This window comes from Leptodactylus fuscus, chromosome 4, assembly GCF_031893055.1.
Source record: "Leptodactylus fuscus isolate aLepFus1 chromosome 4, aLepFus1.hap2, whole genome shotgun sequence".
Lineage (NCBI taxonomy): Eukaryota > Metazoa > Chordata > Amphibia > Anura > Leptodactylidae > Leptodactylus > Leptodactylus fuscus.
In genome coordinates, this window is record NC_134268.1 from 2,046,180 (window position 1) to 2,073,743 (window position 27,564).

The following is a 27,564-nucleotide window of genomic DNA, read 5'->3' on the forward strand; positions in this document are numbered from 1 at the left end:
CATGTCCCTCCATCTCTGCCCCCAGATTCATGTCCCCTCCATCTCTGCCCCCAGATTCATGTCCCACCATCTCTGCCCCCAGATTCATGTCCCCTCCATCTCTGCCCCCAGATTCATGTCCCTTCCATCTCTGCCCCCAGATTCATGTCCCCTCCATCTCTGCCCCCAGATTCATGTCCCTCCATCTCTGCCCCCAGATTCATGTCCCTTCCATCTCTGCCCCCAGATTCATGTCCCTCCATCTCTGCCCCCAGATTCATGTCCCTCCATCTCTGCCCCCAGATTCATGTCCCTCCATCTCTGCCCCCAGATTCATGTCCCTCCATCTCTGCCCCCAGATTCATGTCCCTTCCATCTCTGCCCCCAGATTCATGTCCCTCCATCTCTGCCCCCAGATTCATGTCCCTCCATCTCTGCCCCCAGATTCATGTCCCTCCATCTCTGCCCCCAGATTCATGTCCCTTCCATCTCTGCCCCCAGATTCATGTCCCCCCATCTCTGCCCCCAGATTCATGTCCCTTCCATCTCTGCCCCCAGATTCATGTCCCTCCATCTCTGCCCCCAGATTCATGTCCCTCCATCTCTGCCCCCAGATTCATGTCCCTTCCATCTCTGCCCCCAGATTCATGTCCTCTCCATCTCTGCCCCCAGATTCATGTCCTCTCCATCTCTGCCCCCAGATTCATGTCCCTCCATCTCTGCCCCCAGTGTCATGCCGTCGTCTCCTTCATCTGCCCCCAGTTTCACGTTCCACATTACACTGGCTTACCTTCTCCTTCGTTCCCCCGCTGCTCTCTGCGCGCCTCTCTCTTACTGGCGCACAGTTGTAGACGCGATGTGACATCATCATATCGCGTCTACACTGCCAGTAGGCGGCGTTTGCGCGCGAAGGAAGGAGCTGACCTGTATCAGCTCCTCGCTTCAGTTGCGTATGTCTTCAACTCAGATCTGCGTCCTCTGGATGCAGATCTGAGTTGAAATAGGACATACAATGACTGCCGTGGGCGCCAGGGGGCCGGCACATGGTGGCGGGCGAAAACCGGGCCCCCCACGCCAGTAGCAGTAGTACTGGCCTATCGGCGGCCCTGCATGGCACAGAAGGTCAGCACACATTTGTATACCCAGGACTCCCTACACCAATTACACAAACTCAATGGACACCAAAGAGAAAATCCCTGTGTTTGGTGATTAGCAACACACGTGTATAATTTATGCAGTGCTCCTTTAAGGCGTTAAGTCCCTTTTATCTGCTGTAGATTTTTTATCTGATGTGTGAATAAGGAGTCTGGCGCCACCTGGGCAGTGCTGGCGGGGCTGATATTACGACATCCCGCTTATCTCTACCATCTAGTGATGTGTTTATCTAGGTACGAATCCGTCCCCATCACGTGGAGAGAGGCGTGCGGTCATCTGCGGTGAGCTGTCAGGGTTACAAACCACTCCTAATATTCTGTCTTGTCTTCATCTATTTGTGTTGGATAAGCAGGGGCAGGCTCCAGCGCGGCCGAACAGGAGGTCCGATAATGTCCAAGGTGTCCAAGGTGGTGGAGGCTCTGTGTCCTCCTATAACATAAAGAAGGTGTTTGCCTGTAGGAGGTCGTCTCTCCCATTTTCTTTCTGTGTGATGAGAAAACATCCAAGATCCTTGTGTCGTGTAGGTGGTGGAGAGAGGGCACACCATAGAATTCCTGCGTCCTCCTCGCGTTCGTTGTGTTACGACCCGTTCTCTTCTTGCTTCCTCAGCAGACTATTCTAGAGGGTTCCATCCCCAATTACATCAAAAAAGGGAAAGAGTTCCCCTTCTAGAACAAGGTTTGGGGGTCTACCCTCCAGTCTTCCTGGTGACAAAACCATAAGGGGACTGGAGGATGATCATAGACCTAAACCAGTTCATAAGAAAAAAACGTTTCGGAGTGGAGTCTGTAAATTCCATAACATCTTTTCTCCAACAGGGATAAATGGCTATGTGACCCTCGTCACCTTGGACTTAGCCATTTTATCCGCCTCATAGAAAGTTCCTCAGAATTTCCGTTCTAATTTCTGGTCACAGGGAGGACTATCAGTTTGCCGCTCTTCCCTTCGGCATCTCTTCAGTCCCCCACACGTTCACCAAGGTGGTGGTTCCTGTCGCTGTTGCCCTCAGGCTTCAAGGCCTGTTCATTGTTCTCCATCTCAACAACTGTCTGATAAAGGCTCAGTCTGTGCCAGTTCTTCTCCAGTATCTTCAGTCAGCCGTGTCTTTCCTTCAGTGATTGGGGTGGCTGATAAATTGGGAGAAATCGGAGGTCGTGCCTTCCACCCAGAGGAAGTTCCTGAGGGTCCTCCTAGATTCAGACACATTGCAGATCTCCTTTACCATTCCAAGAAAGTGAAGGATAATAGCTGCTGCCCGGTATCTGTTCAGGACCTGCTGGGTCTCCAACAGGACTGCTATGAGAGTTCTTGGTTTCATATCATCCTCGGCCTTGTCGGTCCCTTGGGTGTTATGACATTTGCGTCCCCTCCAGGTGGAGGTCTTGTTTAGAAGAACCATGACAGATCCAGGATATGAGGACAAAACATAGACCCATCCATCTGGATTGGGCTTTACAATGTATTATTCATGGATAATGATTAACTCCAGATCTCGATACATCACATATTGCCCCTACGACTGTGTCATTCTGATGCCCCAACCATCTCACCAGTTAGAGGTAGTTCACAGGACTCTCAGCGTTGGACAATCCCTACTTTTTAGAGGAGTCTATAGACACTAAGCTTAGCTCTTACTGTTAGGACTCCCAACAATCAACTATTATTTGTGAGGAGAGTAATAAGTGTTCAGTTTCCCTATAGCGCCCCCACAGGGAAAATGATGTGTTACATAGTGTCCATTCATATCAGTGGGTCGTCCGTGTATTGTATGAAAAGACAGGTCTAGTCGGTGGCAGTATGGCCTCAATGGTCATGAGAACGAAGGTCTTATTCCCCTCTGTTCTCATTTGCAAATTTTTGCAAGTGGACCTAACATCATTTACTAAAAAAGTAGGACCCACTGTGTGACCCTGGAGCTGTTACCCCTTAGCGTAAGACTCTACCAATCTCTACAGTGCACATAGACCTTAGTAGCTGTTGGCCAAGAATACATTGGATGAAGCGACGTTTGGCCGGACCCGATGGGCCACAATGTATTGGGTCAGTTTAGTTGTTCGCGATGGCTCATGGATTGGACACGTTGGGTCTCAGCTTGTAACATTGTAGCTATTTTTGGATTCTCTAACTGTGGTTGACTATTTTGGGATATTCCCACTTTCTGTAATAATTTATATAATGGTAATAAGTTATTGCTCCACCACCTCCGACACCTCATGTAATTAATTCGCTCATTGCCATTAATTAGCTTTGGGCATTTTTTTGCAATAGACTAATGACACCTTCTATATGTAAATTGGTTCCACAGATAAACCTGAGATACGTGACGGCCGTCCAGGTAGGATGTGCTCATCCCAAATACCCCTTATCCTAACATCTATGGTAATAAGGGCAGCCCTGCTTTATAAGCCGTAGCCATCGCTACTCCACAATTCGGCAAGAATCCACCATGAAGGCATTTGTAACCTTCCTCCTGGCCTTGGCCAGTCCATGGGATTTGGGTAAGAGAATACATTGTATAGAAAGTTATTATTACACAATTCCTAGCCCTGAAACAATTGCAAGCTCTTTAGACCACACACTTGGTCCTTATGGGGTTTCCATCTGGTTTTTTGCTTTTATTTTAATCTATATTTCTTGCTAATAGAATATCCTGCACGAAAGATTCCACCTATAGATAATATAGTCTCCTGACAGACTGTAGGATTGTATAGAGTCTATTCCATGACACGGGATACACGGGATACACGGGATGCCGCTGCCTGTACAGGCCTCGATGGATTGTGCAGACTTAAAGGGATTTCTAAGCAACCACAAAAATATAGTTCTTGCAATTTCACAAATTTTAGGCCACTAGGCGGCGCCAGCAACTTCACTCTATACTTTTTATAGACAGACAAGTAGTAAGAACTTCCATCTGAAGGTGAGTTAGAGAATAAAGGAAAAAGGAACCCCATAAAGTCTGGAGGGAAACAGAAAAATTAGGGAGCGTTCACACTAACGTCAGTGTCCGACAGCTAGTGTCCGCTCCTAGTGTAGGTTCAAAATCTGGCGTGGACATTAGGAGCGGACACTAGCTGTGTCTGTGTCACCTGTCATTTATTTAAATGGTGATCGGGTGCGTTCTTTTGCACTCCGTGCCCTTCCTTCACTGTCCGCATGTAAAGATGTCTGACGTGTCAAGCGGATAGAAAAACCCGACATGTAGGTTTTTTCTGTCCGCTTGAAAAGTCAGACATCTTTACAAGTGGACAGTGAAGGAAGGGCACGGAGTGCAAAAGAACGCACCCGATCACCATTTAAATAAATGACAGGAGTCACAGACACAGCTAGTGTCCGCTCCTAGTATCATCCCAGAACTCAAGACATGCTGCCATATTCATGAGACACCTGTCTGCATCAGACTGCTCAGATATCCTGGGAACACTAGCGCCATAAGCCGCATCACATCACATCCGAGCGTCATCACCTACACAACCGACACTGAGACACGCCTGCTCCTGACTTATGGCCATTGAATGAAGGAGTTATATTCTTGTACATAGGAGTAGTATTATAGTAGTTATATTCTTGTACATAGGAGGTAGTATTATAGTAGTTATATTCTTGTATATAGGAGCAGTATTATAGTAGTTATATTCTTGTACATAGGAGTAGTATTATAGTAGTTATATTCTTGTACATAGGAGCAGTATTATAGTAGTTATATTCTTGTACATAGGAGTAGTATTATAGTAGTTATATTCTTGTACATAGGAGCAGTATTATAGTAGTTATATTCTTGTACATAGGAGTAGTATTATAGTAGTTATATTCTTGTACATAGGAGTAGTATTATAGTAGTTATATTCTTGTACATAGTAGTATTATAGTAGTTATATTCTTGTACATAGGAGTAGTATTATAGTAGTTATATTCTTTATATTCTTGTACATAGGAGGTAGTATTATAGTAGTTATATTCTTGTACATAGGAGCAGTATTATAGTAGTTATATTCTTGTACATAGGAGGTAATTTTTATTAGTAAAAACAAAACAAAAATACATTACATTCCAGCAGAATTAATAACTAATAATAATAATAATAATAATATAACATAAATCAGACATGTCTGTCAGATAACAAAAATGAGAATCACTTTAACTTAAGAGTCCATTGCTGGCAGGATAAAGAGGGGGAAAAAAAAATAAATCCATAAATAAATGAACAGACTTATTTGCAGTGTTATCAGAATATTCAGCAATCGATATATACATTTCTCCACAATTTTACATTATCAGACTTTTTTCTGACCTCCAGAGACTTTATCCACCTCAGTTCAGACATGATATACGTGACAGCGGTCATATGACGGAAGGGCTCTCTGTGTAGGGACACCTGGGTCCTCGTATGCCAGTGATAATATTTGATGACAGTAATAATAATATACAGGGTCTCCCGGTTAATGTCACCTATATTAGTTGGGATGCCATATATGATTTCGGGGTATTTGAGTGATTGTAATCGGGGAATTTTCAGCCTCCGGGATATTTCCTGCCAGATCTTTCGCCCTCCCCCGCACTCTGATATAAAATGTGCCATGGTCTCCTCCTGCTGACAACCTAATGGACATGCCCGATCTGTCACACTGAGATGCTTTAGGTTGCCTCTTACGAAAAGTTTCCCATGCAGAGATAGCCAGGCAATGTCAAAGAACTTTGCAGGGAGCCTCAGACCAGTGAGGAGCCTCAGACTATCCTGCAGGGTTATAGATGTGCAGTCCCTCAATGCCGGCTGGAGACAATAGAAGGTCTTACATACCCTGGTGTATAGATCTCTCCTGGTCTTACTCACCAGATAGGTCTTTTCAATACCCCATTTTTTCAGGCACCTTATGCCATAGTCCAGATACTGGGGGAGGTAGTCACGAGTCGATCGACCCCTCTTAAGGCTGCCGCCTCGCACCCAGGATTCTGCAAAAGGCAATATCCAGTCCCTGATACTATTTACCCACAGGGAGCTGTTATCTGAGTCCAGGCAACCAAAATTTACTTTTAGAAACATGGAGTCAAAAAACACCCTTGGATTTAACATATCCAGCCCACCCTCTCTCCTCTGTAGGTAGGTTATCCCTCTTTTTACTGGGTTCAACCTGTTCCCCCACAAAAGTTGGAAGAACAGGCTAAAGAGCCTAGCGGAGAAAGATTCTGGCAAAGGAAAGACAACAGAGACGTACAAGAAGACAGGGACCAGGTAAGTCTTCAACATTTTAACCCTTTCTCTATAGGTCAGCCTCCAGTTCTTCCATCGCTGAACCTTTGCATTTCCGGATTCCAACTTTTCTTCCCAATTTAGTCTGCAATTATCATCCCTCCCGAATTTCACCCCAAGGATCTTAATATAGGAGGAGGCCTGGGCAAACTGCGGCAGATCAAATGTAGGACCAGTATGACCCGTCCAGAGAGCTTGACTCTTCTCAAGGTTGACAAGAGACCCGGAGGCCTCTGAGTAACTTCTGATGGCTGCAGACAACATCTCCACCTCACGAGGCTCAGATATCACCACAGTCACATCATCCGCGTAGGCAACAACTCTCAGGGGCAAGCAGTGGGGGACCGGCGCCCCCTGAAAATCACACTCCTGCAGTGACCTAAGAAACGGGTCTATGGCAAACACATACAGTAATGGACTCAGTGGGCAACCTTGTCTCACCCCTGCCTCAACCCTGAAAGTATCACCCTGCCAACCATTAATCAGAGGAAAGCTCTCCGCCTCACGGTACAAAGTTCTCAGCCAATCCACAAATTGTCCCGGAATACCGTACTTTGTCAAAGTCGCCCATAGATACTCATGGTCTACTCTGTCAAAGGCCTTAGCCTGGTCAAGACTCACAACATATCTCCCACACCTCAGAGCTTTACATCTCTCAAACATCTCCCTTATCGAGATAACTGCTCCAGAGATGTTCCGCCCTTTAACTGTGCCAAACTGTGAGCCTGCCAACAGTGCCGGGGACAAACAAACTAATCTAGAGAACAGAATTTTTGCAAGAATCTTCCTATCGACATTCAAGAGGGCAATCGGCCTCCAGTTCTTGATGTCACTAGGCTCTTTACCTTTAGACAGCAGGATCAGGGAGGACACTCTCATGGATGGAGGCATCAGGTGGTTTTCTAGACTAGTTTTGTATACATCCACGAGAATTGGTGCCAAGAGGTCTCGGAATTTCTTATAGAACTCAGCTGTAATCCCATCTGGACCTGGTGCCTTCTTCAGATGTAACTTATCTATGGCCTCTTTCACCTCCTCCACTGTTAACTCTGCTGTCAAAGGAGAAAAGTCCAAATCATTAGTATCAGGACCTGGAGTTGCCTCCAAGAATTGAGCCACCTTCTCTCTATCCAAAACCTTCTTCTGAAACAAGTCAGCATAGTAAGTTCTCACCACCCCCAGGATACCCTCCCGAGACTCCTGTAAAACACCCTGGGAGTCAGTGAGACCTGTGACCGATTTATTTGCCACCCGCTCCCTGCAATTCTCAAAAGGATCCGGAGCCCCTAAGGACCCATAATCCCGTTCAAGAACCAGGGATGTATACCTGCGGTACTGATACTGACTGATCTCAGATTTCAGCCGGTCAATCTTCTGTTGGTTATCCCCGCCCGCCGAATAGAGTGACTCTAATTCTTTCCGCAGCCTGAGATACTGGCTATACTTACTCTTCCCCTTCTTAACTGACAGTCTCCTTAAGAGGGATCTGATCTCCTCCTTGACATCCTCCCACCAGTCTGCCATGTTGTCATAAAACACCACTCTCTCAAGCTGGTTCTGAAATAGAGAGTGGACACAACTCCGGACACAGTCATCGTCCAAGAGGCTGGAATTGAGCTTCCATAGGCCTCTCCCAATATCAGGGCGTTTTGTGGAGCCCAAGCAAAAATACAAAGCCAGATGGTCAGAATAAGGGACTGTCTTTTCACTTTTCTCACTAACATGCTCAGCGGGACTGACCAGAGCTAAGTCTATCCGACTGCATCTACCAGCGCAGGAGTAAGTGAATTTTGGTTTCCTACCACCCTCAGTAAACACATCAGACAGACCAGCCTGTGAAATAATTCTGCTTAAGACCTTGCAGTCCCTGGTGAGAGGCCGACCAGTAGGTCTGTCACTGGATGACATGGTGGCATTGAAGTCCCCTGCCATGACTACCGGAACAGATGTAAACAAGTACTGCTTGACTTCACCAAACAGACGTGCCCTTTCAATCACCGACTGCGGTGGACCATAGATATTAATGAGTCGGAGCCTTCTGCCTCGGATGGTAACTTCTAAAACCAGGCACCTCCCCATCAGAACCTCAGTGAATCTGTGTATGGTGACATCAGGGGTGTTAAACAGTATAGAAACCCCGGCATAAGGTTCCACAGCCAGAGACCAGAAGGACGGGCCAGATTTCCATTCTCTCTCTGCTTCTCGTATTAGTCCTAAAGTATTTAAACGGGTTTCTTGTAAGAAATAGACATCGGCATCAAGATATCTCAGATGTTCATACACTGCGTGTCTTGTCCTCCTTGCTCGGATGCTATTCACATTACTAGAGATAACTTTAAGATAGAAACCTGCCATCAGAACAACTAGGAATATGAGAAACAGAGAGATGGGTCCCATTGTCATAGATCAGAGTCAGAGGTGTCCTGGTGACCAGCTGTTTCCATGTCTGATTCGGACTGCCCCTCATCTCGGTGGGGTCTCCTCTTATTGGGAGGATCGCCCTCTGGCTCCTCCTCATACTCCGCCATCATTCGTGAGAGTTCTCTGTCTAGTTCTGCTTCTCCGTCTGACTCTGATAGGACACTAAATCTATTCCCCGTTGCAGTGACCTCGCCTGCACTACTTACTCTCATCTTTGTAGGCTTTTCTACTGTGGTCCACTCACCCTCAGGCTTACGGCTGGCTTTATCCTTCTTCCTCCTTTTATTATTGTTGGATGACCGGGCAGGAGAAGAGACGACCACTGAGGGTTGTACAACCTGCTCGACAACCTCCATGGTCGTCTCAATGGGACCTGACTCGGCCTGGTCTTGGGTGGTATCACCTGTATGTGGTTGAGGCTCCGCCTCCGTGACTACTGACCCTGACAATAGCGCCTCCTCCTCCTCCTGTATGTCATCAGCCGCTGCCAGCAAGTCCTCATCAGGGCTATCCTTACAGATGTTATGCCAGGCATCAGGACAATCTCTGTGGGGGTGACCGATCCGACCGCACAGGTTACACCTAATGCTTTGGCATGTGGCACTCACGTGGCCCATTTCATTACATAGGCTACACTTTACCATGGAGCATACACTGGCCACATGGCCGGCCTTCCCACACTTGAAGCACCGGCGAGGCTGACCCGCATAGAAGCAGATCCCTTTTTCTCGGCCTATAAAGAACGAATTGGGCAGATGTTGGGTTATGTTGTTCTGCTGACGCAACTTCACCAGGACCCTCCACCCACCGGTCCAGACCCCGTCTTCATCCCTGTTCTTACTAAGATCGGACATGAGGTCACAATGCCTCCTGAGCCAGATGACTATGTCCTGAGGGGGAACGGCTTCATTCCAAAATACAATTGTGACAGAGGCTGTATCTGGCCTAGAGATGGGGATGAAACTGAACTTATCCCAACCTTCCGTATCTCTCAACCTGGTGAGATTGGCCCAGAACCGGTCCAGATCAGACATCAGCTTAAAACTAACATCATACCCCTGGCGGTCAGGAAGGTTTATGACGGCCAGGATATCAGTCGGCACAAAGCCCATCTGGGTACATAGGAGCTCTCGGACCACAAACCTCCTATCCGGCAGATCCTCCTTGGCACCTCCGTGCCTAAACCTGACTACATTCCTCCTCCTGAAAGCCTGGCCTGTATAATTGGAGTTTGATGCAAAAGATGGAGCACCGCGGCTCCAGGCATTCCCTGAGGAGGTACGGCCGGATCCGCCATCTTGGCGTGTTTGTGGGCGCTGTGTGGGCTGCTGAGCACCTGTACCATGTGGTTCTGCTACTGTGCGAGTATCTAGAGGGGGAAAGTCCTGCACACTGGACTGTCCTGTGTCCGCCCCACCATCAACCTCTATGTCTGCAATATCACCAGACTCCAGAGACTGGACTGCAGAGGGGTCTGACGCCATAGATAGTGAAGGATCCCCCCCAGAAACACCTTCCCCTGCTGGGCCGTTATCACATACAGGAATATCCATAATATCAGGCACATTAGTCAGACAATCAGCGGCAGCAGAGTCCTGCACAGCAGAGTCCATATTAGTATTATAGTCAGCGGCAGCAGAGTCCTGCATAGCAGAGTCCATATTACCACTACAGTCAGCGGCAGCAGAGTCCTGCACAACAGAGTCCACAACCTGTAACCCCAAATATGTTACTCCCCCAGTACCTTCAGGTAAGAGTCCATAGTCCTGCTGCAATGACTTGTCTCCTGGGACTTGTGGTGTCTGCACAGCTGCTACTTCATTACCATTAGGCAGGGGTCCATGACCTGGTTGCAAAGTGCTGGTTGCTGGGACTTGTGGTGCCTTGCTGAGAACTGCTGCAGGTTTTTGCTGTTGCTGAACACTGGTCGCTTTCCCGTACAAATTCCCTTCCTTAAAAGGGAAACTTGCTGGCTGCAGAACTGGTTTTACATGGGACTGCTGGCTGCCACCTTGAGAGGGTTCAGACCCAGCTTTAGCACAAGGTGATGGTGACTTCTGGTATTCCTGGAACCGCTGCTGGTTTCTGTATGATTCTCCCACCGGTCCCATTTGCTCCAGTACAGTCTCGGTCTCCCGTACGTTCTCGGCGAGCTCTTTCGCCAGTGCGCTCAGCTTCCTGTCCAGTAACACCAGTTTCTCAGGGCATGCAGACTTTTTTAGATTATACGCACATTCAATCTGTCTCTGCAGATATATTTTACTGGCCTTCAATGTCTCCAGTCGCTTGACCAGTGCTGGTATCTCATCTGCCAGGCGCAGTTCTGGTGCTCGCTCAGTAGCTGTGACAGTCTGTGCATTGTTGGAAAGCTTTGCAGGTTGGTTACCCCCAGTATGGCTTCTGGTTGGTGTAGCCTGTGATTTCTGACATGCTACGGCTGTTGTCACTGCCATGGGCCCACAATGTCCAGACTGGGGACTATGTCCCAGTTTATTTCCAGTGACTGTACTGCTGGTACCTTGAAGCTTCCCCGCTGGTCTCCCTTTGATCTCCTCCACTGCCTTCACTACATTTTTGTAGTTACCGCTTCCAGATCTTGTCCGCTCAGACCGTACCAATACAGACTGCTGCATGTTCTCCTGCATGGTCTGCTTCTCCAGGGATGTTCTCCTCTGTCTGCAGGAGGGTGGGGTGGACTGGACACCTGCAACCTGCAATGGAGTCTGCACAGGCTGCAAAGTTTGCTCCTTACATTCAACCATTTTGCTTGGTTGTTGCACCGTACTACTGCTTGCTTCCGTTACTTCTTCCTTTACAACTTTCTTCCCATCTTGGCTTGCTGCACTAGGACTGCTGACACACTGGACACGATTCCCATTACTGGGGACTTTAGGATTTCCATCCATTTTTTTAGTTGTCTGGGAATTGCTTCCCAGAGAAGGCCTTGGAGCCTGGGCCTTGGCAGGGGAACTTCCCCACCCAGGGCGGCCCCGCCCTGGGCTATCTCCAGACATCAGGAGCCTCAGGAGAGCTACAAAAACACGTCCTCACAGCTAGGAGGTAGTATTATAGTAGTTATATTCTTGTACATAGGAGTAGTATTATAGTGTTATATTCTTGTATATAGGGGCAGTATTATAGTAGTTATATTCTTGTACATAGGAGTAGTATTATAGTAGTTATATTCTTGTACATAGGAGGTAGTATTATAGTAGTTATATTCTTGTACATAGGAGGTAGTATTATAGTAGTTATATTCTTGTACATAGGAGCAGTATTATAGTAGTTATATTCTTGTACATAGGAGTAGTATTATAGTAGTTATATTCTTGTACATAGGAGGTAGTATTATAGTAGTTATATTCTTGTACATAGGAGGTAGTATTATAGTAGTTATATTCTTGTACATAGGAGGTAGTATTATAGTAGTTATATTCTTGTACATAGTAGGTAGTATTATAGTAGCTATATTCTTGTACATAGGAGTAGTATTATAGTAGCTATATTCTTGTACATAGGAGGTAGTATTATAGTAGTTATATTCTTGTACATAGTACGTAGTATTATAGTAGTTATATTCTTGTACATAGGAGGTAGTATTATAGTAGTTATATTCTTGTACATAGGAGTAGTATTATAGTAGCTATATTCTTGTACATAGGAGGTAGTATTATAGTAGTTATATTCTTGTACATAGGAGGTAGTATTATAGTAGTTATATTCTTGTATATAGGGGCAGTATTATAGTAGTTATATTCTTGTACATAGTAGGTAGTATTATAGTAGTTATATTATTGTACATAGGAGGTAGTATTATAGTAGTTATATTCTTGTACATAGGAGGTAGTATTATAGTAGTTATATTCTTGTACATAGGAGTAGTATAATAGTAGTTATATTCTTGTACATAGGAGTAGTATTATAGTGTTATATTCTTGTACATAGGAGTAGTATTATAGTAGTTATATTCTTGTACATAGGAGGTAGTATTATAGTAGTTATATTCTTGTATATAGGAGTAGTATTATAGTAGTTATATTCTTGTACATAGGAGGTAGTATTATAGTAGTTATATTCTTGTACATAGGAGGTAGTATTATAGTAGTTATATTCTTGTACATAGGAGCAGTATTATAGTAGTTATATTCTTGTACGTAGGAGTAGTATTATAGTAGTTATATTCTTGTACATAGGAGTAGTATTATAGTAGCTATATTCTTGTACATAGGAGTAGTATTATAGTAGTTATATTCTTGTACATAGGAGTAGTATTATAGTAGTTATATTCTTGTACATAGGAGTAGTATTATAGTAGTTATATTCTTGTACATAGGAGTAGTATTATAGTAGCTATATTCTTGTACATAGGAGGTAGTATTATAGTAGTTATATTCTTGTACATAGGAGGTAGTATTATAGTAGTTATATTCTTGTATATAGGGGCAGTATTATAGTAGTTATATTCTTGTACATAGGAGGTAGTATTATAGTAGTTATATTCTTGTACATAGGAGGTAGTATTATAGTAGTTATATTCTTGTACATAGGAGTAGTATTATAGTAGTTATATTCTTGTACATAGGAGCAGTATTATAGTAGTTATATTCTTGTACATAGGAGTAGTATTATAGTAGTTATATTCTTGTACATAGGAGGTAGTATTATAGTAGTTATATTCTTGTACATAGGAGTAGTATTATAGTAGTTATATTCTTGTACATAGGAGTAGTATTATAGTGTTATATTCTTGTATATAGGGGCAGTATTATAGTAGTTATATTCTTGTACATAGGAGTAGTATTATAGTAGTTATATTCTTGTACATAGGAGGTAGTATTATAGTAGTTATATTCTTGTATATAGGAGTAGTATTATAGTAGTTATATTCTTGTACATAGGAGGTAGTATTATAGTAGTTATATTCTTGTACATAGGAGTAGTATTATAGTAGATATATTCTTGTACATAGGAGTAGTATTATAGTAGTTATATTCTTGTACATAGGAGTAGTATTATAGTAGTTATATTCTTGTACATAGGAGTAGTATTATAGTAGTTATATTCTTGTACATAGGAGTAGTATTATAGTAGTTATATTCTTGTACATAGTAGTATTATAGTAGTTATATTCTTGTACATAGGAGGTAGTATTATAGTAGTTATATTCTTGTACATAGGAGTAGTATTATAGTAGTTATATTCTTGTACATAGGAGGTAGTATTATAGTAGTTATATTCTTGTACATAGGAGTAGTATTATAGTAGTTATATTCTTGTACATAGTAGTATTATAGTAGTTATATTCTTGTACATAGGAGTAGTATTATAGTAGTTATATTCTTGTACATAGGAGTAGTATTATAGTAGTTATATTCTTGTACATAGGAGTAGTATTATAGTAGCTATATTCTTGTACATAGGAGGTAGTATTATAGTAGTTATATTCTTGTACATAGGAGGTAGTATTATAGTAGTTATATTCTTGTACATAGGAGGTAGTATTATAGTAGTTATATTCTTGTACATAGGAGTAGTATTATAGTAGTTATATTCTTGTACATAGGAGTAGTATTATAGTGTTATATTCTTGTATATAGGGGCAGTATTATAGTAGTTATATTCTTGTACATAGGAGTAGTATTATAGTAGTTATATTCTTGTACATAGGAGGTAGTATTATAGTAGTTATATTCTTGTATATAGGAGTAGTATTATAGTAGTTATATTCTTGTACATAGGAGGTAGTATTATAGTAGTTATATTCTTGTACATAGGAGGTAGTATTATAGTAGTTATATTCTTGTACATAGGAGCAGTATTATAGTAGTTATATTCTTGTACGTAGGAGTAGTATTATAGTAGTTATATTCTTGTACATAGGAGTAGTATTATAGTAGCTATATTCTTGTACATAGGAGTAGTATTATAGTAGTTATATTCTTGTACATAGGAGTAGTATTATAGTAGTTATATTCTTGTACATAGGAGTAGTATTATAGTAGTTATATTCTTGTACATAGGAGTAGTATTATAGTAGCTATATTCTTGTACATAGGAGGTAGTATTATAGTAGTTATATTCTTGTACATAGGAGGTAGTATTATAGTAGTTATATTCTTGTATATAGGGGCAGTATTATAGTAGTTATATTCTTGTACATAGGAGGTAGTATTATAGTAGTTATATTCTTGTACATAGGAGGTAGTATTATAGTAGTTATATTCTTGTACATAGGAGTAGTATTATAGTAGTTATATTCTTGTACATAGGAGCAGTATTATAGTAGTTATATTCTTGTACATAGGAGTAGTATTATAGTAGTTATATTCTTGTACATAGGAGGTAGTATTATAGTAGTTATATTCTTGTACATAGGAGTAGTATTATAGTAGTTATATTCTTGTACATAGGAGTAGTATTATAGTAGTTATATTCTTGTACATAGGAGGTAGTATTATAGTAGTTATATTCTTGTACATAGGAGTAGTATTATAGTAGTTATATTCTTGTACATAGGAGTAGTATTATAGTGTTATATTCTTGTATATAGGGGCAGTATTATAGTAGTTATATTCTTGTACATAGGAGTAGTATTATAGTAGTTATATTCTTGTACATAGGAGGTAGTATTATAGTAGTTATATTCTTGTATATAGGAGTAGTATTATAGTAGTTATATTCTTGTACATAGGAGGTAGTATTATAGTAGTTATATTCTTGTACATAGGAGTAGTATTATAGTAGATATATTCTTGTACATAGGAGTAGTATTATAGTAGTTATATTCTTGTACATAGGAGTAGTATTATAGTAGTTATATTCTTGTACATAGGAGTAGTATTATAGTAGTTATATTCTTGTACATAGGAGTAGTATTATAGTAGTTATATTCTTGTACATAGGAGTAGTATTATAGTAGTTATATTCTTGTACATAGGAGGTAGTATTATAGTAGTTATATTCTTGTACATAGGAGTAGTATTATAGTAGTTATATTCTTGTACATAGGAGGTAGTATTATAGTAGTTATATTCTTGTACATAGGAGTAGTATTATAGTAGTTATATTCTTGTACATAGTAGTATTATAGTAGTTATATTCTTGTACATAGGAGTAGTATTATAGTAGTTATATTCTTGTACATAGGAGTAGTATTATAGTAGTTATATTCTTGTACATAGGAGTAGTATTATAGTAGCTATATTCTTGTACATAGGAGGTAGTATTATAGTAGTTATATTCTTGTACATAGGAGGTAGTATTATAGTAGTTATATTCTTGTATATAGGGGCAGTATTATAGTAGTTATATTCTTGTACATAGGAGGTAGTATTATAGTAGTTATATTCTTGTACATAGGAGGTAGTATTATAGTAGTTATATTCTTGTACATAGGAGGTAGTATTATAGTAGTTATATTCTTGTACATAGGAGTAGTATTATAGTAGTTATATTCTTGTACATAGGAGTAGTATTATAGTGTTATATTCTTGTATATAGGGGCAGTATTATAGTAGTTATATTCTTGTACATAGGAGTAGTATTATAGTAGTTATATTCTTGTACATAGGAGGTAGTATTATAGTAGTTATATTCTTGTATATAGGAGTAGTATTATAGTAGTTATATTCTTGTACATAGGAGGTAGTATTATAGTAGTTATATTCTTGTACATAGGAGGTAGTATTATAGTAGTTATATTCTTGTACATAGGAGCAGTATTATAGTAGTTATATTCCTGTACGTAGGAGTAGTATTATAGTAGTTATATTCTTGTACATAGGAGTAGTATTATAGTAGCTATATTCTTGTACATAGGAGTAGTATTATAGTAGTTATATTCTTGTACATAGGAGTAGTATTATAGTAGTTATATTCTTGTACATAGGAGTAGTATTATAGTAGTTATATTCTTGTACATAGGAGTAGTATTATAGTAGCTATATTCTTGTACATAGGAGGTAGTATTATAGTAGTTATATTCTTGTACATAGGAGGTAGTATTATAGTAGTTATATTTTTGTATATAGGGGCAGTATTATAGTAGTTATATTCTTGTACATAGGAGGTAGTATTATAGTAGTTATATTCTTGTACATAGGAGGTAGTATTATAGTAGTTATATTCTTGTACATAGGAGTAGTATTATAGTAGTTATATTCTTGTACATAGGAGCAGTATTATAGTAGTTATATTCTTGTACATAGGAGTAGTATTATAGTGTTATATTCTTGTATATAGGGGCAGTATTATAGTAGTTATATTCTTGTACATAGGAGTAGTATTATAGTAGTTATATTCTTGTACATAGGAGGTAGTATTATAGTAGTTATATTCTTGTATATAGGAGTAGTATTATAGTAGTTATATTCTTGTACATAGGAGGTAGTATTATAGTAGTTATATTCTTGTACATAGGAGTAGTATTATAGTAGATATATTCTTGTACATAGGAGTAGTATTATAGTAGTTATATTCTTGTACATAGGAGCAGTATTATAGTAGTTATATTCTTGTACATAGGAGCAGTATTATAGTAGTTATATTCTTGTACATAGGAGGTAGTATTATAGTAGTTATATTCTTGTACATAGGAGCAGTATTATAGTAGTTATATTCTTGTACATAGGAGCAGTATTATAGAAGTTATATTCTTGTACATAGGAGCAGTATTATAGTAGTTATATTCTTGTACATAGGAGTAGTATTATAGTAGTTATATTCTTGTACGTAGGAGTAGTATTATAGTAGTTATATTCTTGTACATAGGAGTAGTATTATAGTAGTTATATTCTTGTACGTAGGAGTAGTATTATAGTAGTTATATTCTTGTACATAGGAGTAGTATTATAGTAGTTATATTCTTGTACATAGGAGTAGTATTATAGTAGTTATATTCTTGTACATAGGAGGTAGTATTATAGTAGTTATATTCTTGTACGTAGGAGTAGTATTATAGTAGTTATATTCTTGTACATAGGAGTAGTATTATAGTAGTTATATTCTTGTACATAGGAGTAGTATTATAGTAGTTATTCTTGTACATAGGAGTAGTATTATAGTAGTTATTCTTGTACATAGGAGTAGTATTATAGTAGTTATATTCTTGTACATAGGAGCAGTATTATAGTAGTTATATTCTTGTACATAGGAGTAGTATTATAGTAGTTATATTCTTGTACATAGGAGGTAGTATTATAGTAGTTATATTCTTGTACATAGGAGGTAGTATTATAGTAGTTATATTCTTGTACATAGGAGGTAGTATTATAGTAGTTATATTCTTGTACATAGGAGTAGTATTATAGTAGTTATATTCTTGTACATAGGAGGTAGTATTATAGTAGTTATATTCTTGTACATAGGAGTAGTATTATAGTAGTTATATTCTTGTACATAGGAGTAGTATTATAGTAGTTATATTCTTGTACATAGGAGTAGTATTATAGTAGTTATATTCTTGTACATAGGAGTAGTATTATAGTAGTTATATTCTTGTACATAGGAGGTAGTATTATAGTAGTTATATTCTTGTACATAGGAGTAGTATTATAGTAGTTATATTCTTGTACATAGGAGTAGTATTATAGTAGTTATATTCTTGTACATAGGAGTAGTATTATAGTAGTTATATTCTTGTACATAGGAGGTAGTATTTTAGTAGTTATATTCTTGTACATAGGAGTAGTATTATAGTAGTTATATTCTTGTACATAGGAGTAGTATTATAGTAGTTATATTATTGTACATAGGAGGTAGTATTATAGTAGTTATATTCTTGTACATAGGAGGTAGTATTATAGTAGTTATATTCTTGTATATAGGAGGTAGCATTATAGTAGTTATATTCTTGTGCATAGGAGCAGTATTATAGTAGTTATATTCTTGTACATAGGAGCAGTATTATAGTAGTTATATTCTTGTACATAGGAGTAGTATTATAGTAGTTATATTCTTGTACATAGGAGATAGTATTATAGTAGTTATATTCTTGTACATAGGAGGTAGTAGTATAGTAGTTATATTCTAGTATATAGGAGGTAGTTTTATAGTAGTTATATTCTTGTACATAGGAGCAGTATTATAGTAGTTATATTCTTGTACATAGGAGCAGTATTATAGTAGTTATATTCTTGTACATAGGAGTAGTATTATAGTAGTTATATTCTTGTACATAGGAGTAGTATTATAGTAGTTATATTATTGTACATAGGAGGTAGTATTATAGTAGTTATATTCTTGTACATAGGAGTAGTATTATAGTAGTTATATTCTTGTACATAGGAGGTAGTATTATAGTAGTTATATTCTTGTACATAGGAGTAGTATTATAGTAGTTATATTCTTGTACATAGGAGGTAGTATTATAGTAGTTATATTCTTGTACATAGGAGTAGTATTATAGTAGTTATATTCTTGTACATAGGAGTAGTATTATAGTAGTTATATTCTTGTACATAGGAGTAGTATTATAGTAGTTATATTCTTGTACATAGGAGTAGTATTATAGTAGTTATATTCTTGTACATAGGAGGTAGTATTATAGTAGTTATATTATTGTACATAGGAGGTAGTATTATAGTAGTTATATTCTTGTACATAGGAGTAGTATTATAGTAGTTATATTCTTGTACATAGGAGTAGTATTATAGTAGTTATATTCTTGTACATAGGACGTAGTATTATAGTAGTTATATTCTTGTACATAGGAGTAGTATTATAGTAGTTATATTCTTGTACATAGGAGTAGTATTATAGTAGTTATATTCTTGTACATAGGAGGTAGTATTATAGTAGTTATATTCTTGTACATAGGAGTAGTATTATAGTAGTTATATTCTTGTACATAGGAGGTAGTATTATAGTAGTTATATTCTTGTACATAGGAGTAGTATTATAGTAGTTATATTCTTGTACATAGGAGGTAGTATTATAGTAGTTATATTCTTGTACATAGGAGTAGTATTATAGTAGTTATATTCTTGTACATAGGAGTAGTATTATAGTAGTTATATTCTTGTACATAGGAGGTAGTATTATAGTAGTTATATTCTTGTACATAGGAGCAGTATTATAGTAGTTATATTCTTGTACATAGGAGTAGTATTATAGTAGTTATATTCTTGTACATAGGAGGTAGTATTATAGTAGTTATATTCTTGTACCTAGGAGCAGTATTATAGTAGATATATTCTTGTACATAGGAGCAGTATTATAGTGGTTATATTCTTGTACATAGGAGGTAATATTATAGTAGTTATATTCTTGTACATAGGAGCAGTATTATAGTAGTTATATTCTTGTACATAGGAGTAGTATTATAGTAGTTATATTCTTGTACATAGGAGTAGTATTATAGTAGTTATATTCTTGTACATAGGAGTAGTATTATAGTAGTTATATTCTTGTACATAGGAGTAGTATTATAGTAGTTATATTCTTGTACATAGGAGTAGTATTATAGTAGTTATATTCTTGTACATAGGAGGTAGTATTATAGTAGTTATATTATTGTACATAGGAGGTAGTATTATAGTAGTTATATTCTTGTACATAGGAGTAGTATTATAGTAGTTATATTCTTGTACATAGGAGGTAGTATTATAGTAGTTATATTCTTGTACATAGGAGTAGTATTATAGTAGTTATATTCTTGTACATAGGAGTAGTATTATAGTAGTTATATTCTTGTACATAGGAGGTAGTATTATAGTAGTTATATTCTTGTACATAGGAGGTAGTATTATAGTAGTTATATTCTTGTATATAGGAGGTAGTATTATAGTAGTTATATTCTTGTACATAGGAGTAGTATTATAGTAGTTATATTCTTGTACATAGGAGTAGTATTATAGTAGTTATATTCTTGTACATAGGAGTAGTATTATAGTAGTTATATTCTTGTACATAGGAGGTAGTATTATAGTAGTTATATTCTTGTACATAGGAGTAGTATTATAGTAGTTATATTCTTGTACATAGGAGGTAGTATTATAGTAGTTATATTCTTGTACATAGGAGTAGTATTATAGTAGTTATATTCTTGTACATAGGAGGTAGTATTATAGTAGTTATATTCTTGTACATAGGAGTAGTATTATAGTAGTTATATTCTTGTACATAGGAGTAGTATTATAGTAGTTATATTCTTGTACATAGGAGGTAGTATTATAGTAGTTATATTCTTGTACATAGGAGGTAGTATTATAGTAGTTATATTCTTGTATATAGGAGGTAGTATTATAGTAGTTATATTCTTGTACATAGGAGTAGTATTATAGTAGTTATATTCTTGTACATAGGAGTAGTATTATAGTAGTTATATTCTTGTACATAGGAGTAGTATTATAGTAGTTATATTCTTGTATATAGGAGGTAGTATTATAGTAGTTATATTCTTGTACATAGGAGGTAGTATTATAGTAGTTATATTCTTGTACATAGGAGTAGTATTATAGTAGTTATATTCTTGTACATAGGAGGTAGTATTATAGTAGTTATATTCTTGTACATAGGAGTAGTATTATAGTAGTTATATTCTTGTACATAGGAGGTAGTATTATAGTAGTTATATTCTTGTACATAGGAGTAGTATTATAGTAGTTATATTCTTGTACATAGGAGTAGTATTATAGTAGTTATATTCTTGTACATAGGAGGTAGTATTATAGTAGTTATATTCTTGTACCTAGGAGCAGTATTATAGTAGATATATTCTTGTACATAGGAGCAGTATTATAGTGGTTATATTCTTGTACATAGGAGGTAATATTATAGTAGTTATATTCTTGTACATAGGAGCAGTATTATAGTAGTTATATTCTTGTACATAGGAGGTAGTATTATAGTAGATATATTCTTGTACATAGGAGCAGTATTATAGTGGTTATATTCTTGTACATAGGAGGTAATATTATAGTAGTTATATTCTTGTACATAGGAGCAGTATTATAGTAGTTATATTCTTGTACATAGGAGTAGTATTATAGTAGTTATATTCTTGTACATAGGAGGTAGTATTATAGTAGTTATATTCTTGTACATAGGAGCAGTATTATAGTAGTTATATTCTTGTACATAGGAGTAGTATTATAGTAGTTATATTCTTGTACATAGGAGGTAGTATTATAGTAGTTATATTCTTGTACATAGGAGCAGTATTATAGTGGTTATATTCTTGTACATAGGAGGTAATATTATAGTAGTTATATTCTTGTACATAGGAGCAGTATTATAGTAGTTATATTCTTGTACATAGGAGCAGTATTATAGTAGTTATATTCTTGTACATAGGAGGTAGTATTATAGTAGATATATTCTTGTACATAGGAGCAGTATTATAGTGGTTATATTCTTGTACATAGGAGGTAATATTATAGTAGTTATATTCTTGTACATAGGAGCAGTATTATAGTAGTTATATTCTTGTACATAGGAGTAGTATTATAGTAGTTATATTCTTGTACATAGGAGTAGTATTATAGTAGTTATATTCTTGTACATAGGAGTAGTATTATAGTAGTTATATTCTTGTATATAGGAGGTAGTATTATAGTAGTTATATTCTTGTACATAGGAGGTAGTATTATAGTAGTTATATTCTTGTACATAGGAGTAGTATTATAGTAGTTATATTCTTGTATATAGGAGTAGTATTATAGTAGTTATATTCTTGTACATAGGAGTAGTATTATAGTAGTTATATTCTTGTATATAGGAGTAGTATTATAGTAGTTATATTCTTTTACATAGGAGTAGTATTATAGTAGTTATATTCTTTAACATAGGAGTAGTATTATAGTAGTTATATTCTTTTACATAGGAGTAGTATTATAGTAGTTATATTCTTGTACATAGGAGCAGTATTATAGTAGATATATTCTTGTACATTGGAGTAGTATTATAGTAGTTATATTCTTGTACATAGTAGTAGTATTATAGTAGTTATATTCTTGTACATAGGAGCAGTATTATAGTAGTTATATTCTTGTATATAGGAGTAGTATTATAGTAGTTATATTCTTGTATATAGGAGTAGTATTATAGTAGGTATATTCTTGTACATAGGAGCAGTATTATAGTAGTTATATTCTTGTATATAGGAGTAGTATTATAGTAGTTATATTCTTGTACATAGGAGTAGTATTATAGTAGTTATATTCTTGTACATAGGAGTAGTATTATAGTAGTTATATTCTTGTACATAGGAGGTAGTATTATAGTAGTTATATTCTTTTACATAGGAGTAGTATTATTATCATCATCATTTTATCTACTGACAAAATGATTTTTGTTATATATGTCGCCATGTGGTGGCAGTATTTCATTAGTCAGTGTAGTGGCGGTATTAGTATGGGTGTGACATGTGCACATAATGTTTATATTATCTCAGTTCTTGGAGATTTGTATCTTTTCTGTTACACTTTCTTTGCACTCTCAGTTGGAGTTCTGCTCATTAGCTGGACGGTGATACATACGTTTTCTGGGTGACGTATACTGATAGTCTGACATTATGAGGATAATAATCCCCTATCACGTATATGCTCCCATTGTTTTCAATGGGATCCGGTACTGTATACGCGGTGCTATTTTGTGGCCGTGATTTTGTGGCGGCCGCAAAATAGCGCCGTGTATACAGTACCGGCTCCCATTGAAAACAATGGGAGCGTATATGGCCTGCAAAAGCTCCCGCGCCGTCTACGTACCACATTACGTGCCATAATACATCGTGTGAACCCGGCCTAAGAGTACCCTGAGCCTCAGTCTGTTCAGAACGCTCCCCCTCCCCCCCTACCATTCATGACAAAGATCCACGTGACTACAGAATAATATCCCAAAACTAAAGGAAAGATACAGGTGAACCCTATCAAACAATCATATAATCCAAACTGTAGTGGAAAATCCCAAACCCACTAATAGATCGGTGATTTATAACACTAAACTTTATTTAATTCCTTTAAAATATCAAAAAAAGGCTCTTAATAAAATTGTGGAAACAGGCGAGTTACGAAAATCAGTTGGTTCCCACCACCCAGAAACCTGCAAAGTGTCGGCTACAACATACAATATACGACATACAACATACAACATACAAGTAACGTCATTGATAATAGTGGGGAGGTCACTTCATATAACACTCCCTCCACAGCCTCAATGTTCAGAGAAAACATATTATAACTTCTCTGGAGGTAGAAAAAAAGAAGAAGAAGAAGAAGAAGAAGAGGAAGAGGAGGAAGAAGAAGAGGAAGACGAGGAGGAGGGGGAGGGAGAAGAGGAGGAGGGGAAGGGAGAAGAGGAGGAGGGGAAGGGAGAAGAGGAGGAGGGGCGGCTCAACACCTTTCAATATAGTCCGAGTTGTTCAGACCACATATGGTAGAATATAGCGATGCAGAGCACGGATCAGCCGAGTATTATCAGACTGCAGTAACTGAGACCGACCCGCCTGGGTAACCCCAGGCCTTTGTTATACTAAAGGGTAAATCCCCAGTATGATCGGATACGTCCTCGTCATCGGAGCACATCGTACCTGGAGGAGGAACACACCGATACGCGAGTCTTATCTAACTGAGAACTATTCAATTCTGCCTAGTGTATTATATAATGAGAGCTACACCATCCCCCGCTCCCCTCTCAGCACTAATATTCAGCCACGAGTTAGAGCGCTCGGAGTCAGCCTTATAAGGAGTCCAAAGCCCCGCCTACATGTTCATCCATCCAATCAGCGGGTCCATAGTCAAACACACCTCAAGGTGTGCCCCCCCCCATCTGTTATAAATCACCAATCTATTAGTGGGTTTGGGATTTTCCACTACAGTTTGGATTAGAATAATATCCCATAGTGACCCCTGCAGACAGTATTATACCCCATAGTGGCCCCTGCACACAGTATTATACCCCATAGTGGCCCCTGCACACAGTATTATGTCCCATAGTGGCCCCTGCACACAGTATTATGTCCCATAGTGGCCCCTGCACACAGTATTATGTCCCATAGTGACCCCTGCAGACAGTATTATCCCCCATAGTGGCCCCTGCACACAGTATTATGTCCCATAGTGGCCCCTGCACACAGTATTATGTCCCATAGTGGCCCCTGCACACAGTATTATGTCCCATAGTGGCCCCTGCACACAGTATTATGTCCCATAGTGGCCCCTGCACACAGTATTATGTCCCATAGTGGCCCCTGCAGACAGTATTATCCCCCATAGTGACCCCTGAACACAGTATTATCCCCCATAGTGGCCCCTGCAGACAGTATTATGTCCCATAGTGGCCCCTACACACAGTATTATCCCCCATAGTGGCCCCTGCACACAGTATTATGTCCCATAGTGACCCCTGCAGACAGTATTATCCCCCATAGTGACCCCTGCACACAGTATTATGTCCCATAGTGGCCCCTGCACACAGTATTATGTCCCATAGTGGCCCCTGCACACAGTATTATGTCCCATAGTGACCCCTGCAGACAGTATTATCCCCCATAGTGGCCCCTGCACACAGTATTATGTCCCATAGTGGCCCCTGCAGACAGTATTATCCCCCATAGTGGCCCCTGCACACAGTATTATGTCCCATAGTGACCCCTGCACACAGTATTATCCCCCATAGTGGCCCCTGCACACAGTATTATGTCCCATAGTGACCCCTGCACACAGTATTATGTCCCATAGTGACCCCTGCAGACAGTATTATCCCCCATAGTGGCCCCTGCACACAGTATTATGTCCCATAGTGGCCCCTGCAGACAGTATTATCCCCCATAGTGGCCCCTGCACACAGTATTATGTCCCATAGTGACCCCTGCACACAGTATTATGTCCCATAGTGGCCCCTGCAGACAGTATTATCCCCCATAGTGACCCCTGAACACAGTATTATCCCCCATAGTGGCCCCTGCAGACAGTATTATGTCCCATAGTGGCCCCTACACACAGTATTATCCCCCATAGTGGCCCCTGCACACAGTATTATGTCCCATAGTGGCCCCTGCACACAGTATTATGTCCCATAGTGACCCCTGCACACAGTATTATGTCCCATAGTGGCCCCTGCACACAGTATTCTCCCCCATAGTGACCCCTGCACACAGTATTATCCCCCATAGTGGCCCCTGCACACAGTATTATGTCCCATAGTGGCCCCTGCACACAGTATTATCCCCCATAGTGACCCCTGCACACAGTATTATCCCCCATAGTGGCCCCTGCACACAGTATTATCCCCCATAGTGGCCCCTGCACATAGTATTATGTCCCATAGTGGCCCCTGCAGACAGTATTATCCCCCATAGTGGCCCCTGCACACAGTATTATGTCCCATAGTGACCCCTGCACACAGTATTATGCCCCATAGTGGCCCCTGCACACAGTATTATGTCCCATAGTGGCCCCTGCACACAGTATTATGTCCCATAGTGGCCCCTGCACACAGTATTATCCCCCATAGTGGCCCCTGCACACAGTATTATCCCCCATAGTGGCCCCTGAACACAGTATTATCCCCCATAGTGACCCCTGCACACAGTATTATCCCCCATAGTGGCCCCTGCAGACAGTATTATCCCCCATAGTGGCCCCTGCACACAGTATTATGTCCCATAGTGGCCCCTGCACACAGTATTATGTCCCATAGTGGCCCATGCACACAGTATTATGTCCCATAGTGGCCCCTGCACACAGTATTATGTCCCATAGTGGCCCCTGCACACAGTATTATGTCCCATAGTGGCCCCTGCACACAGTATTATGTCCCATAGTGGCCCCTGCACACAGTATTATCCCCCATAGTGGCCCCTGCACACAGTATTATACCCCATAGTGGCCCCTGCACACAGTATTATCCCCCATAGTGGCCCCTGCACACAGTATTATGTCCCATAGTGGCCCCTGCACACAGTATTATGTCCCATAGTGACCCCTGCACACAGTATTATGTCCCATAGTGACCCCTGCACACAGTATTATGTCCCATAGTGACCCCCTGTACACAGTATTATACCCCATAGTGGCCCCTGCACACAGTATTATGTCCCATAGTGGCCCCTGCACACAGTATTATGTCCCATAGTGGTCCCTGCACACAATATTATCCCCAATAGTGGCCCCTGCACACAGTATTATGTCCCATAGTGACCCCCTGTACACAGTATTATCCCCCATAGTGGCCCCTGCACACAGTATTATGTCCCATAGTGGCCCCTGCACACAGTATTATGTCCCATAGTGGCCCCTGCACACAGTATTATGTCCCATAGTGACCCCTGCACACAGTATTATCCCCCATAGTGGCCCCTGCACACAGTATTATCCCCCATAGTGGCCCCTGCACACAGTATTATCCCCCATAGTGACCCCTGTACACAGTATTATACCCCATAGTGGCCCCTGCACACAGTATTATGTCCCATAGTGGCCCCTGCACACAGTATTATGTCCCATAGTGGCCCCTGCACACAGTATTATGTCCCATAGTGGCCCCTGCACACAGTATTATGTCCCATAGTGGCCCCTGCACACAGTATTATGTCCCATAGTGTCCCCTGCACACAGTATTATCCCCCATAGTGGCCCCTGCACACAGTATTATGTCCCATAGTGGCCCCTGCACACAGTATTATGTCCCATAGTGGCCCCTGCACACAGTATTATCCCCCATAGTGGCCCATGCACACAGTATTATCCCCCATAGTGGCCCCTGCACACAGTATTATCCCCCATAGTGGCCCCTGCACACAGTATTATGTCCCATAGTGGCCC